At 44.6% G+C, this 17607-nt stretch overlaps 2 protein-coding genes across 4 annotated transcripts in view; one reads left to right on the top strand and one right to left on the bottom strand.

The window, feature by feature from the left end:
- The window catches only part of IPP (intracisternal A particle-promoted polypeptide), a 77132-nt gene extending 66866 nt beyond the window's left edge, over positions 1 to 10266 (bottom strand). Inside the window, exon 1 of one of the 2 annotated variants that reach the window (XM_078664122.1) lies at positions 10162 to 10266. The gene's annotated coding sequence lies outside the window, so the exon portion shown is untranslated. Of the gene's footprint in view, positions 1 to 9865; positions 9993 to 10161 lie in introns of those variants that run through there. The other variant, XM_078664058.1, reaches the window with a different exon arrangement.
- The window catches only part of DPH2 (diphthamide biosynthesis 2), a 174900-nt gene continuing 167299 nt past the window's right edge, over positions 10007 to 17607 (top strand). The window contains exon 1 of one of the 2 annotated variants that reach the window (XM_078664239.1): positions 10007 to 10492. The gene's annotated coding sequence lies outside the window, so the exon portion shown is untranslated. Of the gene's footprint in view, positions 10493 to 11368; positions 11798 to 17607 lie in introns of those variants that run through there. The other variant, XM_078664206.1, reaches the window with a different exon arrangement.

Below are 17607 nucleotides of genomic sequence, written 5' to 3'. Positions count from 1 at the left end.
CAGCACCTCTAGCCACGAGACCACATCTTGAAAAACTCACAGGAATGACGGCCTGTTGGGTGGGCTCAGTTGAAATACAAATCAACTTTAAACTCTAGGACTACATGGAACTGCAAATCCACACATTCCTATTTTGCACACTATTTGTAACCTATAGGCAGGCTGCAGTCTTCCCTCAACATTGGGTGGCCATCAGAACTTACACAAGAAATGTGAGCTGTTCTGTGAGGTCTCCTGGTTGATATTTATATTCAAGGTAATAGGGAAGCTGAATTTAATATGCCTAAGAGTGAATTTAATGAGTCTAAGAGTGAAAGAGCAGCAATACAAGCCACGTTCAAAACCACATCTTCTCTTGCCATTTATGCACTTACAGGCACAAAACACCTCCGGAGGCGTGCCTGTAAAAGCTAGTGATGTCCTATTCGACATCCAGTATCATTTCAGTAACAAGGACTGGAAAAGTCGGTAAGTCTGGCTATCTAATAAGTGAAAGCGCTTTTAATCAATTAGCGAGTCTTAGTGTGTTTAGAAAATTAAATGAATGCCTCAACAGTTAGATGAATTAGTGAACGTGTGAATGGATGAGCGAGTGCTTGAATTCATGTATTGCTGGCTGGATGTTTGAGAGCATGGAAGGGAAGAGGGATGTGTGTTTATGCCAGTGCTAGTGTTACCCTGGGGAAGACACCACCATGCCAAAAATTACTAACTAGGTTAAGAATTCATTGAGCACTGCTGCACTACACAAAAAGCCCAGTGAATGGATAGTTAAAGCTAATGGCATGTTTTTTTTTGTTAATCAATTTTATTGATTTTGTACAAGAAAAACAACATAGAACATCGCTTCACTGTGGTATACACCAAGTGGCATGTTGATGTGCAAGAGTAAATGTCATATTTGTTAAAGTCAGCAATAGCATGTATTAACTCTGCAATTAACTTGAAGATATTTGCTTTAACCTACCTATTGCTTAACTTCATCAATGTGAAGTAGACATTGGCGCAATATAAGCAGGGGGGTCTCTTAACTGAAAGATTTAAAGAACGTAGACAAACTTACTTTAAGGCAGATTGAAATTTTAAAGGTGCGAGTGGGGTGCATTCCAATCTTTTTATCCCGTAAATGGTGCCATGTGATCCGCATGGTAAGGGATTATTGTAAGAGGCTGGCTCTGAACATACTATGGTAACATAAAAACCGGGAGGAGAGGGTCCAAGGGAGAAGGTTTAAAGACCTTCAAGGAAAATATCCCCTATTCAAATACAATTATAACACAAAAAATCTTTGGGTCTGTGCTAGCACGAAGAAAACTGAAGGATGTCGGCTGATGTCGCACAAAAACTCCACATGGGAGAGATCCCTTTTAGGAAGAATAACCTAACCCACCGTAGGTGGCAGGCTTCATGATATGGGTTTCTCCTCCCAGTGGGAAAACCTAGTCCCTCTGAGGGCTACAACACCCTCAATGTGAGGAAGGAGCTCAGAGATGTTTTAAAGATATTTATACACTAACGAGGATGCTAAAATCCCACAGATGAATTTTAGTGAAGTGGGGACGCAGCGCAAAAAAAAAAAAAGTGAATCAAAAATAGTGAAATTAAAACTACCTAGTGGGGGGCAAAACAGAATACTTTATTCACTTGCTCGCACAAAAAGCAGGGCAATAAGCAGTATGGATTTAAACTGCTGAGTGTCAGAAAACGATCAACATGCTTCAGCCTAAGTGACCTCAGTAAGTATATAGGCTTTCATCAGGACCAGAAAACTAAAGTTGCTGTTGTGTTGGAGTGAAGAAACTAAACGAAATAATGATACCAAACCAGTAATCCTATGACTCTAGGTCGGATTTTACTGGATGTACCCAAAGTTTTGGATAAGTGGCCTCACCTCAACCTGGCAACAGCTCAGGGAAGGGGGCCCCGCTCCCTCCGGTCCCAGCTCATGTATCAAGTACAAAAAAATCTTTTTAGTGAAGGTGTAAAAGAAGACAAAGAAAATGCTGCGAACTGACAAAGCTGCATACCGTCAGATCAAAGATGCCTTGATCTCAAGTTCAATCCAATGCCAAATTTACATTACGAAAGGTACACTTTCAGTCAAGAATGACAGAAATTTCATGAAACCATCAATGAATTTGTTGAGAGACTCAATACAGTCATCAAACACTGTAAGTTCAATGATTTATGAAGAAAAAGCCATAGGTCTTGGAGATATTGATGGATGCTTGTCAAATTCATTTAGATGATGAATACCGAGAGAAACGCTTAGTTTGGAGCGAGTGCTGATGGCTGCTGGAGCTGAAGAGCATGCTCATCGATGAGCTGCTCACACGGAGGCCGGAGGTGCCCGGAGTGAATCAGTCATGAGTATTAAAAGTAAGCTGAAGCAAAACACTGAAGGACACAAAGTGATGTCTACACGAAAAAAGAAGTTGTGCTTCAGGTGTTGGTTTTCTTTTCCAAGAGACAGTAAATGTCCAGCCACTGGACAGATATGTAAAGGCGGTGGGATGGAGAAACATTTTGTAACAGTTTTCAAATCGAAGGACAATGTTAGTGTGTCATGCGTAAAGACAAAATAGCTGCCCAAACGTTCCAGGTGAGACATTCCACCTCACCCACAAGGCTAAGCGACAACACCAGTAGAGGCAAATTGACACTAAATGAAGATGATCGTTATTTAAGTCATCGTCAAGCAGTTCTTCAGTATAAGTGTTGAGTGAACGTGAATAAGATGGTTGTGCTAGGTCGATGCTTATCTCAGAAAAACATGTGCATCTTGGACTAGCCACACACTAAGAAAAATATCAAAGGAAAGTCTACATGCCATAGCACCAAAGTCAGATAAATATTGTCCAAAAATTACAATGAAAGTAAATGGTTGTTTGATACCATTCATTATTGACAGTAGCATCTTGAAAAACATTATGCCTGAAGAGATCTACAATGAACTGTCTCTATTACCACAACTTACGCCATTGAAAACCAAAGTATATACATGAACTTTATCAACACCATTAAAAAGTCACGGTTCAATTGTAGTGATGATGAAACACAAGAAAATTAAGGTATAAGCACCTACCCCTGTGCTCCCAGGTACAGCGTCAAGTGCCTGTATACTCAGCTTCAAAAAGAAAAATTGATGGACAAAATGCTGCATAATGTCAAACATTTACCCCAGTACAGAGATCTGGAACTAAATCCATCGTTATTTTGCTCCCAATGCCATTCCAGTTCAGACCCTGCCATATGCAAATCAGTCTGGACTCTGTTCCCTATGAGAACAGTCCAGCCCGAACTGCCAAGCCAGGTCCTCCTTGGACTAGAAACAAGCATCCTGGGACCGGTTTTCAGGGCATCCCCCCTCATCAACCAGGGTAGCTTGACTCCAGAGGTATGGAGAGCACGGGACCCACGTCTGGGCATACACGTCCCACAGAGGGTAACAAATGTAAAAAGAACAATTGATGGACAGAACGCTGCACAATGTCAAACATTCACTCGAGTACAGAGATCTGGGCCTAATCCATCGTGATTTTGCTCCCCCCCATGCCATTCCAGTTCAGACCCAGCCATATGCAAATCAGTCTTGACCCTGTTTGTCATTGGAAAAGTCCAGCCCGAACTGCCAGGGCAGGTCCTCCCTGGACTGGAAACAGGCATCCTGGGACCGGTTTCGGGGCACCACCCATCATCAGCATATTAATAATATAAGTCGCATATTCATGATGACGTCCCTCTCATTGCTCAAATACATAGGCAAATTGCTTTTCATTTACAAGAACCTGTTGAAAAAAACTTGAATCATACTCAAACATGATATTATTGAGCAGTCTACTTGTCCAACGCCATGGGTTTCTCCCCGAGTGGTAGTACCCAAACATGACAGTGAAGGAGCTGTATGCATATACCTTGACATGCGTCAGGCGAACAAAGGCAATTGAAAGAGCGTGACATCCAGGTCCCCACATTCCTGATATAACCAAACTTAAATGTGCCAAGTTCTTCTCTCGGCTTAATTTAACTAAAGGAAATCATCAGTCAGAACTCAAAGAAAATTTCAGGTATGTTGTTGCCTTTTCTACACACAGAGATCTGTTTTTATACAAATTACCAAGTTTTGGTGCGTCATCAGCTGCACAACTTGTCCAAGATGTCATTCAACGTATCATACAGCCTGCCGTGAATGCTCTCAATTACAGTGATGACACATTGGTTTACAGAGTTACACAAAAGAGAATGATAAATAAAGCTTTAACATAAGTATTTGTTTACTTGCAGATGCAGGTCAGACTTTAAATGTGGACAAGTGCGAGTTCCATAAGACCAAGCTGAAATTCCTTGGCATCGTTTTTTTGATGGGGGTATGACACCCTATCCTGCTTAAGTGCAAGCACTGTAAAATGCCAATCCCCACAAGATGTTTCTATGTTGCGGTCATTCCTTGACATGGCCAGCTACTGCTCTAGATACATACAAGACTCTGCCACTTTAAGAGCTCCATTAAGACACTTGACAAAAAAGCGTCCTCTTTCATTGGTCATATTAATGAGAGAAAAGCTTCAAAAGAATCACTCAAGTTATTGAGAATGCTATTGAACTGGCATAATTGAATACAAAACTTCATACTGAGATTGCTGTTGAAGATAGCCCAGGCGGGTTAGGAGATATCCTTGCACGGCATAGCGGACACCAAATGCTAGAAGGCATGTTGTGGCGTATGACAGTAGACGTTTGTCCCAAACAGAATGTGCTTATTCACAACCTGAGAAAGAACATTTAGCCGTGGAGCAGGCTTGTGAACATTTCCATACAGTTCTGTATGGAAAGTCTTTTACACATGTCAGCGATCATCAAGCCTTACCTCATCTCGCTACAGATTACAAATGGATGCCATATATGACCAGATACCTATACGATAATACTAGAAGGTCAAATACATAATTGACTTCAACGTGCCAGTGTTTGTCTATGTCATGTGTTCGTCTCAATGTCTGAAAGTCTGTTCCTGGCATCTATAACTGCACACAAACTAAGGGGTACTTTTTTTAATAGAGTAACATTTAATAAACAAAAAATGACACTAAAATGACAAAAATCAAATAGGGTGGACCGAAGATATGAGTATTTAGGCACCAAAATGCACCAAGCACCAATGGTAGTCAATGATCGTGGTAGACTGAGACCTAGGCATAATTTGAGGTCAACCGGGGTGGAGCCCGGGTAGAATGTATCAAAGCAGATTGGTCCTGGTGAAAAAAGGTTTTTACGTCCCACTCCAGAAAGGGACTTTGTTACTTTTTGCAAGAAAAATCCTCTCCATGCAGGCATCTCTGAAACTATAGCTGCTCCAGGTAAGAATGTCGTACCTGGAGGACTATATTAGGTCACGCCCTGTCCTGTTCTGGCTAAAGGTGTGGAAAACCCCAGCAGCCACTGACTAGGGAAATTTTGGCTTATTGCCTAAAATGTGATAAGGGCAGTGATATCCCCTGGTTGGCCCAAGTAAGGGCGCATTTGATTGCGGTTAATCTTGAGCATATCTTCAATAACCCTGATCAATTAGATGGAATTGACGGAAAGATCAGTCGCAAAATTCTATATAAACACTACGGGGATGCAAGACACGCCCAGGAATCAGCCAAAGTTTCTGTGAAACAGTACATTTTAATGACAGGTGATGGCAGACCTCCTTCGTGTTTACCCATTAGTTACCTTTTAAAAGACATTACACGCTGGGAGCGTAGCCTTCTTTTCTGTCTTAGATCAGGATCAATAAAGTATTTGCTGTGTTTCCCTATAGGCTATCAATTCAACATTGAGAATTTGGACTGCCCATGTGGCAACTTAGGGAAACAGTCCATGTTACATTTTCTGTTCTTTTGCTCTTTTTATCAAAATTACAGCATGCAGTTACTGATACCGTTTTTTAGAGTCAAAGGCATAAAGGATTTTAAGGTAGCATACAAAATTATTTACCAGCTTAAAGATGATGATATAATATATATCGAGTGTGCACCTTTCGGAAAATGGCCATTCGCTCACGTTCTTCTATGAATTAATGATTGTCGGATTAGGCTGTACCATATGTATCTAGTGGTTTTTTGTACTGCTTGCACTTTGCACTACGCACATTTGCACTTCATCTGATGCTGATAATTGTAATCTATATGAGATCTAGTGACCTGTTCACTCCTAGCTGCTCCTAAGGGAAACATTGCACTTTGCACACTGTCCCTTTAACACCGTCATCGGCATCAAAGACATGGATAACGTAGCAATATTTTATCTGAATATTTTAACGTTGATTTTATTATTAATAATGATGAACTATGTACGTGATTATGTGTATGTTTGTACTTTTATGGATAATGTATATCCGAATAAAGATCATTGACTTGACTTGACTGTAGCTGCTGCCATGCAACTAAATCTAAGATACCTGAAGCAGGTTGGCTCGTTGCCACTCAGAACATTTCCTTTTTTTATTTATTGAATTTTTATAATAACACAACCATAAAGTTCATCAGCATTTACACGTAGTTACACAGCACAGATTGATGCATTGAAAAAATATATGGGGTGCCTTGATGCTTTTAACACCTTTATCACTTAGAGCACATACTTTATCAGACTTAACTAACATTTCCATTTTAAGGATTGTCATAACTAACAACATAATAGTTTCTTATTTATTTCTCCTTTTTAGCCTTTTGCTTTGCTTGTTCACTATTTTACGACCCTTTTCCCTAGTTTCAATTTTTCTCCTCTGGATCCTTTCTGGAACTTGAGACTAAAGCAGCACCTTCTGACCCCCTTAGGTTTCTTCTTTTCCAGCACAATCTATGGCCTCACGACATAAGAGGTGTTATCCTTTCCTTTTTTAGGTCTCGCTGATCCAGCGCGCATGCGCTGTGAGCGAGACATTTAGTAAGCCTCTTTTGGAAGTACTTCCAAAGCAGTGACCAGCTTACCCTCACAAGCACGCGCACGACGTGCACAACACTCTTCTTTGTTGCGCGCGCATGCGCACAACTCACATTTTTTTTTATTATTATTTCCTTTCGCGGCCCGGCCAATGCTTGTTTGTTTCCATAGTCGCTTCTTACAGACTACCTGTACCTGCAAAGTCGCTGGTTTAACTGTGGATTCAACAGAAACAGCGGGTGTTGCAATAAATCTTGTGTCACTCCCTGGTCTTTAACTGCTGGCCTTGGTATTCTTTTCTAAACCGTTATCTTCGGGGTTCGTCACCTCTGTTCCCCTCGTAAGATGGCGTCACTCTAGCTTCAGTGGAGGGCAGGGTGGGCGTGGCCTGGTCCTTCCGGGCTACCGTAGCACAACACTGCCAGCCGGCCTCGGTACTGGGAGTTATACCGGGTCAGCTATTTCCATACGTTTATTGCCTCTGTTTGCTTTGTTTTCTCCAACTTCGAATTTCGCAATAAATACTTCCCACCTTACATCCCCACCCTTGTATTTTCTCCCTAATATACCCCCTCTTACACTTCAAATCTTTATTTCCCAATTATTTTTTTACCCTTAGAACTGCACCTTGATATGTCCTTCTTTTGTTTCACACACAGCCTTCACTCTCAGAACTCCCCTCGGCCTCTCCTGGGTGTGTCTGCATGTGTTTGTGCCTTTCTACGAGACTGAATGTGAATCTGTATTTGGGTTGTCTGTGTATTTGCCCGTGTACATGTAGATGTGCAGCATAATATGACAATGCTTACTATTGTTAGGGGAGGGAAGTGGCATCAAAACTAGGGCCACTTAAATTATGTGGCACAGGAGCACCATATATGCGGCAGGGTTGACTAAATTCTGCACCAAAAAAAAGGCAAGTTATACTGTATAATGCAGCACATTCTTACAGTATTACTTCATTATTTTGTAATGTGTTCACATGGTTACACTGTCTGGGCAAATATTTAACCCCATTAGTACCAGTTTTACTACCAAATGCGTAAATAATCATCTGGTAGATGACCAGTTAACCTTTGAAAAGAGTCTTCCAAAGCGTGAAAATACATGTTCCCACTATTTTTTAAGTAACCTTTGATTTTACTAGCGATAGAAACAACTTTTTTTGTTAAAATCTGCAGATTATGAGTCAGATAATGGATTATGTGGGAGATACTTCAAATCCTTAATTATGCGAGAAAAGCCGCAGAATCACACAATTCCAGTGGCCCTGATCATGACCCACTCAAAGATTCACCTCTCATGAACCATGGCCCCTTCTCACACTCAGCAGTGGTAATCAGATGCATATTACATTCTGCACGTTTGTGTATGTGTGTAAAGCACATGGGATCCTGCAACACATGTGTAAAAGCCTGCCTCTAATTTCCTCGATATAGGCTAGTTCTCAAGTATCTAGTTCTCTTTAATAAAGAAATGGCAGAGCAGCTAAACTGCGAGGCAGCTGCCATGGTGAGAACCAATCCATGGAATGTAATAAAACTGCAGTCCAAAAAACAACAAGCATTGGCATAGCCAATAGGTCTCGCCTTTGGGACCTTATAAGTATTTAATTATGCAGCACAATATCCTTGTGCAACATCAACTGTTGCATGGCTAAACACTTATAAGGTCCCAAAGGCGAGACCTATTGGCTATGCAAATGCTTGTTGTTCAGGGGTCTCAAACATGCAAAAACCTAAGAGAATATACTTTGATTTCTTTAGGAATGAAAAAAGCCCAGCCTTGCAGGCTACACGCGAGGTGAAACATGTTGGCTAACAAAACAAAGTACATGTGTTTGCAAAGTGTTTCCCTCATGCACTTATCTCCCTCCTGCTCCATATCGCGCTCCCTCATTAATGTAACTTTGTCCCCTATCCCAACTCTTGCCTGTGAGCTACTGTGCCTGCTGCGTAACTCTCTCACCCATGTGCTTCAGACCCTCACCCCGCTCATGATACCCTTTCTCTCCAATGTCCTTCTATGCCTCCCACGTAGCGCTCATTCATCTGGGCAGGCTGTATCCCCAGCTCTCCTCCATGTTTCCTACCCGCTCTACGTTGCTGCCCTCCCCAACCTTCTACAGGACCTGACTGGCATTTAAAAACATTTCTTTAAAAAAAACATGATGACGTAGCCACTGGGCTGCTTCTTTTGAAGGTGTGCATACGCGTTTAAAGCAAACATTCTTCCACAAAATGATATACTCATTGGCCACGACATCATCATTTATTTGTATTCCTTTATAAAAAAAAATATCTTTCCTTAAAGATGTACAGTATCAAAGAGGATGTTGAACAGCATTAAGGAAAGATATGCATTTAGGTCTGTAAAGCGAGACCTATTGGCTTAGCTAATATTTTTTTCTTCTGCCAATGCTAAGTAGCATAAACGAACATTGTATTTGTTTCTGTCAATACGACATAGCATTGGGAAAGCCTATAGGTCCAAAGAGCGATACCTATTGGCTTTGCTGTTTATTGTTGTTTTGCTATCAACGCCAGGATGCCCGTAGGGTTGCAGCGCGCTTTAGAAATGACATAAATAAATAAATAAACATCAGTACTTTAAATGGGCGGGTGCTGCATAATTTAACTCAAGTGTTAGAGTAGCACTTGTCATCAGATGTGCAACGCATTTAATGGGAGAGCACAGGCATAGCTCAGGAGCATACAGGTGTTCAGAGATAATAAACATATGTACTTGAATATTGCCATTTCAGGAGCTGGGTGCTATCTGGAGGTCAGTCACTTTATACCAGGTATGGTTTTAGCTTCAGCTCTTCCTGACAGTCTGTCAGAATAAATGATGGGTACAGCATAGACTACAGCATGCCCCTCGGCTGCCTGCCTGCGCCAGAGCTACAAGCAGAAGGAGGCCTTTCCGCGCTCACCTCATAGCTGACGTTCTAGCGCCCCTTCCTGCTGCTCAGCAGGCGCCGGGACGCTTGATCATGTTCCGGGAGGTGTCCCCTCCGCCCCCGCGCTGCTTCCTCCAGCTGAAGCCCAGCGCTCCTACTGACTACTCTATTGACATCACGTCATCGATCGATTCGACGTCACGGCGCAGATTATCCGCCATCTTGGTGGCGTCTACGCTGCTGTCAGCGAAACAGAAGACAGGCTACGGGCTGTGATCCAAGCAACATAGTAGGACGGAGACATAAACACGGAGAAAACGAAGACTTACACGGAGGTTCGATACAGAAGCGCCGAATAGTTGCCGCCGCAGAAAAACCTCTAATGTGAACGAAGAATGAATATGGATGTTTAACGGTGGTCATCAAGGAATGGGGGTGTGTAGGACTAGTCACTACCTGCCAATAGCTAATGACTGACGCGTGCGAGTGGGTGACCCTGACTGCTCTAGAGACGCCGTCGTGCTATGAGTATGGACAGGCTCGGCTGAAAACTTCGCTTGTAGTTATTACACACACTTCCGCCCATTCCAAGATGGCCGCCCCTGTACGCTCTGTTTACCAGCACGGAGCACATGCAAAACTTTAAGGGGTGCTTTCCAGGTGAGTCGTGGAGATGCTCTGAATGTGGGGGTTAGGGGTTTGTTTAAAGTGGAGTCATTGTGCATATCCGGTTCCTGGGGGTGTGCCTGGGATCAGAGGGACTTTCAGGACAGAGAAAAACACAGTAGCAGAAAGATATCACTAGTGCTTCCAAAGGGAGTTCAGCTTAGTGATACCGCTCAATAGCAATCAATGCTATTTTTTTTTTTGCAATACTGTAACGCAGTGCAGGAGCAGCGCCTATTGATATTCTCATAGCTGCCAGGTTTTCTTGTTGCTTTTGTGTGACATTTCTATTGTTTCTGTGTGGGAAGGAGGGACATTCCTGCCAAATGTGGAAAGCCAGATAAAGACAAGCATTGGCATAGCCAATAGGTCTCGCCTTTGGGACCTTATAAGTGTTTTGCCAGAGCTATTCGCTTTGTTAATGTGTTTAAGCTATGTTGTAGAGCACTTGTGACTGCCTGTTTAGTGGTAAAATATTGCGATAGCTGGTGGTTAGAGGGGCTCCCAGAGCTTTGGGCCCCTTTGTCACTACACCTTCTAAATACAGCCTTTTTGAACTGCAAGGTAACTGCAATTTGGCTGCCTGGCAGTACGACGAGGTGCTGGGGCTGCAGGAGGAGCTGGTCTCGCCAGGAGCAGCTCGTGGAGCAGATCGCCGCGGAGATATTGGAGGAGCTGAACCACCGGTGGATAGAGGGGAGGAAGGGGGAGCTCCGAGCCAGGGAGGCCGAGGGCAGCTCTGCGGACAGCGAGGGGCGTTTTCTCGAGCAGGGGGGCAGCGGCAGCAATCTCCTCATGGAGAGGGCGCGGTGACCAGGCACGGAGATACGCACCAGCCTTTTTATCTGGCTGCGACTCAACACGGACCTTGAAGCCCTCCGGGGCGACCTTGGGCGCAGCCAGCAGGTGTGGGAGGACAAGGAGCAGGAGCTGCGCAGGCTGCTGGGCTGCGTGGCCGCCCTGGAGGTGGGGGGCAGCGAGGAGTGCCCCATGAAAGAGGTCCCAGAGGGAGGCAGCAACCCGGAGAACACACGGACACCCGAGGACAGTCCGGAGGTTTGGGATGAGGAGGGACAGGAACCGTGCAAAAGCAGCCCGGAGGAGCACTATGAGGACTCGAACACGGGGCTGAGCTCTATGCACAGCCAAGACTCGGACTCCCTGCCGGCCGTGAGCGAGTCCCTGGTGTAGGGGGCGACGCCCGCAGAGCTCTCAGGGACCGTGTGCGTGCACTAGTACTGCTCCTTCCGATCCACTGGTCTATATGGGGAGTAGGGAGCAGCTTTGAACAACCGACAGGTATGGAACGAGGTTGCCTGGCCTGTGACAGACTGTCTCCTCAGCCACACAACACCTTTGAGAGGCACTCACTCGTTATTAACATGCATACTTTAAATTTGCTAGTTCGTGGAGGTTGAGAGATGATGCAGATAATGAATGTGTGCATAGGGAATTCAAAAAATATCAGACAGGTGATTTTAACTTTTCCAACAACAACTGTAGTCCGTGAACATGTAAACTTAGGTTAAAAAAAACAAGAGGAAAATAAAACGAGGGAAATAAACATTAAAAGAGCCAATCTCTGTGGCTTTTGTGTAGTGCACACACAGGGGCACATGCTGATACAAACGTACAGAGAGCATGCACACAGGCCAACTAAACACAAATAAGCCCTTGCATTTATGCCCGCATATTATTACCACACGTGCGTCAAGCACGAGGAGTGAAAGAAACAGATAACCAAGTGCAGCACCAGGCACACAAGGCTATGGAGCATCAGACAACAAGATGGCGTGCACCAAGGGATGCGTGGTGAAGAGCACCAAGGGAGCACTCGCTCACTGGCTGAGGCCTTAGGGCTGCCGAGTGTAACGCTTCTCGGGTGTGCACATGATAAAATGTCTACAGGAAGCACTGGGCGATGCGTGTTAGGAGTGCACTGGATTCTGCACTACAGGTGTGGTGGATACGGGGTGTAATTTAGAAATCACTTGAGCAATCGAGTAAAACACATACTGTCGTAAGCTGCAGACGAAAGGTCAGATAAAGAGTGTCAGGATATTTTGCCCCTTTCAGTCCTCCACTGACCTGGACCCTACTACCAATTAAGCAGTGAAGATTACAGTTCCAGATCCCATACCTTTATTTTCACACTTTGACTGCTGCCGTTTCAGGGAAAGAAAAGATATTCTATTGATGCTCGTTACAATGCCCAGCTGCATGTGTGAACGTTTTTTATTTCGCGCAATGGGGCCAGGATTTCATACCAACTGTTAAGGCAACCATATTCATACCGCTGTCAAGCAGGATTACTCTGATGCGCTAAGTTGATCGCAAGACTGCACGAAACAGAGACGCTTCTTGTTCAATCCCAAATTCAACTCACTGATTTCCAGAGCAATTAAAAAAGGCAGTCTTCCTGGCGCGACAACCTCTGGAAGAACAAGTTAACCTGTTTGTTGCTTCGAACGTTCTGCGCCAGTGCTGAACGTTCGAAGAAACCGGTGCGGCCGCGTTGGCCGTTGGACGTGCGCAGCACTACGAAGGTAGTGCTCGCAACGGCCGACAGCAGCACTAAAGGGGTTAAACACAAGTGCGTGCGCTTCGCACTTAAAGTTAAACAAGAAGCGCAAGCAAAAAGTGAGTTGCCGGGAGAGAAGCGCAAGCTTGGGAGAGCAGTCTGCTAATTTTCAAAGCACATACTCGTGCTTGTGGCGCGCTGCTGCACACTCCCTCAAGCTGTATGCCGCCACAAGCACGAGTATGTGCTTTGAATAAGAGCTCACGACGGCTAAAGGTCTCCCATGCAGCACATGCGCGCTGCGTAGGCGAGACCTAAAAAACATGAAATGTAATCAATGGCGCCTGCAATTACATGGATTACCGGAAGGATTTTTAGTCTTCGTTGAAAAATGCACCAGCTTCCAAATGTGACCTGAGCTCTATGTTGATCGGTGCCATCAGTCCCTAAGTCGTAGGAGGAAATGATATGTTCATGACATCTTAAAACAGCGCAGTATGGGCCAGATACAGCATGGAAGAAAATGTATCTGTGATCCATTTTTTTGTTGTTAATAAGAGAACAAATTAGATCTGCTGTGGAGGCGGTTAGATACTTTTTTAGTGTCATTGACAATAGTGCTATAATAATACTAATGAGGTTCTTAGATCAAGCCTATAAAGCACTAATTTCGTGGTCTATACAAACTTTATTTTGACATCGAATTTAACTCATGTGACTTGATCTAAGCAAACTGTTTTTATACTTTTAGTCATGTCTATAACCTTTTAACAATCACTTGATGTTTATGCTGACTGTGATGTTTTATATGTTTTTATTATAACCTTTTGATTAAAAAAACGTAATTTACTACTAATAGAGCATAGAGGGCTAGGTGCCTCACCAGGAGATGGCCAGAAGTAGCCTGGCTCTCCTTTGTTACTGTAAATGTCTGTGGCATATAAAGTGAACATACTAGAGCCAGGCTGAGATGACTGGCATCCATAGCAACCAATCACCTACCTCTCCTTGACCCCCACTCACACTCCTCCAACTGTCATTGGCACCTCATTCAGCAGATAAAATACGCACCTCAAGCAATCCACACATGCAGCTTAAATGCATGACCTAGCATTTTAGTATAGCAATGTGGGTACATGCTAACCTGTGATGCGTGGAACTTTGCTGGGCTTATGCTTTGTGCAATACTGTGAAATAGTGAGGTAGTAGAACCTCTTGATGTCCTTTGTACAAAACTATGAAAACGTGAAGGTATGCGGTTTGTATACCATTCTTTGTAAAGTAGTGTGAGGTTGGGGTAATAGCACATATTCTGTAGATTTTAGGGGTGGCAGGGATAGACATGCCTGGTAATATTCTCTATCAGATAATGTGATGTGCTCTGTTTATACTGTGACACGGAGAATGCAGTCCCAGATAATGTGTGTTTGTATAATACAGTGTGGTACACACCTGCTAAGCTTGTCTTTACAATACTGTGATATAGTGTGATAGCGCGGCAAAGGAAATTCTGTGTTCAAAACTGTGATAATTTGCAATATCGGCATCCTCGGATGTTCTCCATACAACATTGTTCTGCAATAATGTAATACTGTGCATTTGAAGGTCCCCATGACGATTTCTTTTCAATAGTGTGGTGCAGTGCGATAGCACTAATGGGAATGTCCAATGCTGTTTTCTGTTGAAACTGTGATATACTGCATTAGTACTGCTTTATGACATTGTTCAGGTCTGTATTTCAGTTTGATATAAATGCCTGGTATGGTTCCCTGTACAATGTTGTGATTGAGTGCGATAGAAGAGCTCGAGATGTCTTCCATAGAGTTCTTTAATGCTGGCGCAGTGTGATCGCAACACCCTTTAACTTTGTTGGTTCAATACTTTAAGTGCAGAACCTAGTAAGTAAGTAGGTACACCCTTTAATGTTCGATTAATTAAAATCATTACATTATAAATCATGTGCACCTGTAATAGAAATTTCTTATGATGTTGTCATTTCAGTACTGGGATACTGTGCGGTAACAGTTCCTGTTGATTTTCTTTTACAGCAGTATGATACAGAACAAGAGCTGAGATAAGAATACCCGGGGATACTTGATTCCCTGCAGTGATAAGTAGGATAGTAGTACTGAAAGGCTTCCAGCTGTTTTATAATCCATGCTCAGATTGTATTGTAATGTTATTTTTATTTACCGCTTACTACCCCTATGTGAAGCACCAAAGCCCTTGCTTGCATGGGCAGCATAGTGTAGGGTGTGTGTTAGGAAGAGCGTTGTCTTTGTTTTTAGGTCTCGCGACCTGTCAATGCGCATGCGCATGCGCATGCGCATTGAGCGGAAGCGAGACTATAGGGCTTTAACCAGACTTTAACTAACTGGCGATTTGATGCTGTGCCCGTGTGCTTTTAGGTCAATGCGCAAGCGCATTGACCTAAAATGCGCGTGCACAGCATCAAATCGTCAGCCATCTGTTCCCCAGCTTGGTGCCGCCAGCAGCTCTTGAAAGGATTTCTCCTCCCCTAATTATTCACGGCCGGCCGTACTTTCACGGCCGGCAGGCCATGTCGTCGCATTTCTCCTCCCCCCTCCCCACAGCAATGCAAAGAGCTTGTTGTCCCTACCCCCATCCTTCAATAATAATTCCTCTTGCGCATCTTATAAATATTTCCACAGACTGTTGCACTTTATTTCGGCCTCGCATGCTCAGGTGCTTCATGTTCGCTGCTTCTCTTTCTCTCCCATTCGTTACTCACCCACGCCTCTTCCTCCCATCCGTTACTCACACTGCCCCCTCTGCATCTCCCTCTGCCCCAACCGATTCTCAAACTACCCCCTCTGCCTCCTTCTGCCTCATCAGTTGCCCACTCTCCCCATGCCTCTCGTTCTGCCCCATCCGTTCCTTTTACCTCTTCTGCCTCTCTTTCTGCCCACTCGAAGTTCATACTCAATCTCTTTCTGCCCCATCCGTTGTTCATACTCCCCCTCTGTTTTTCTGCCCATCCTTTGCTAATATTCCCCCTCCTCTCTTTCTACCCTTTCCTTTCCTCATACTCCACTCTGCCTCGCTCTCTGCCCCATTCGTTGCTCATACATCCCGCCTCTCTTTTTGCCCCATTCATTGTTAATATTTCCCCCTCCGCCTCTCGTTTTGCCCCATCCACTGCTCATACTGCCCCCTCTGCCTCTCTTCCTGCCCCATCCACTGCTCATATTGCCCCCTCGGCCTCTCGTTCTGCCCCATAAACTTCTCATACTGCCCCCTCTGCCTCTCTTTCCGCCCCATCCACTGCTCATACTGCACCCTCTGCCTCTCTTTCTGCCCCATCCACTGCTCATACTGCCCCCTCTACCTCGCTTTCCGCCCCATCCGTTGCTCTTACCCCGCCCTCTTTCTGCCCCATCCGTTGGTCTCACCCCAGCTCTCTTCCTGTCCCATCCGTTGCTCATACCCCCGCTCTTTTTCTGCCCAATCCGTTGCTCACAGCCCCGCCTGCCTTTCTATCCCATCCCTTGCTCATCCCCCCTCTCGAATCTCTTGCAGTTCCGACCCTGCTTTAGACGCAGGGGTCTGCTTTCCTCTTTTGCACCCCTTGTCCTACGCTTCTCCTTTTATTTGATGCTGTCCCATCACTTCCTCATACTCTATTCCCCGGTCTCGTCCTGCCTCATTTGAAGCTGATGCGCTCCTCCCGTTATCTGTTTCTTCCCAATTCCTTACTCACAACCCCTTTCTCTTTCTGTCAATCCCTTGCACACACTCTGTATCTTTCCCTTCCTGTCCCATCCCTTCCTCATACTCTCCGCCTTTTATCTGTCTACCCATCCATCGATACTACTCTGCAAAAATGTCCCTCCTTCCCTCTCTCTAAGCCCGTCCCATACTCAAGCTCTCATCCTTCGCCCTCTTTCTGTCCCATCTCTTGTTCACACTTTTCCTACTCCCCCTTCTGCCTCTTCCTGGCTCATACTACACCTCGCCTTCCTCTCACTGCCCCAGCTCACGTCTCCCGTTTCGTTCTTTTTCTCTCCCGTCCATTGATCATCCCCTCCCTCCCCGCTCTGCCCCATGCACATACACTTCACCTCCCCTTTCTATTCCTTCTTGTGCCCCATCATCACCTTTCTTTATGCCCATCCAATGCATATACTCTACCATGTCCTTAATTTCTGTTGCGCCCTCTGCTCAGAGTCTCCTCTTCCATCTCTTGTTCATACTTCCCCCACCTCCCTTTGCCTGCCTGTTTGTTGCACGGACTCTCGTCCTCCTCCATTCCACGTTCATTTTACCCTCGTTTCTTTTCTGCCCCATCCTAAGCCAGGCGCACTGCGACTTTCATCTGTTTATAGGCATAGTGTTATCTCTTTCTGTCCCGTCCTTCGCTCATTCTCTCCCCTCCACTCTCGTTCTGCCCCTTCCCCTGCTTACATTGTCCCTCTTTTATCTGTTTTGTCCCAAGTGAGCTTCGTTGAGGTTTTTATGCCGTGTTTTCACGGAATACGTTCTACTGGCACCGGTTACGTCCTTCCTCTCACTGCCCCAGCTCACGTCTCCCGTTTCGTTCTTTTTCTCTCCTGTCCATTGATCATCC

This window comes from Lissotriton helveticus, chromosome 1_1 (genome assembly GCF_964261635.1).
Source record: "Lissotriton helveticus chromosome 1_1, aLisHel1.1, whole genome shotgun sequence".
Taxonomy (NCBI): domain Eukaryota; kingdom Metazoa; phylum Chordata; class Amphibia; order Caudata; family Salamandridae; genus Lissotriton; species Lissotriton helveticus.
This window is presented reverse-complemented; position numbering and strand designations above follow the sequence as displayed.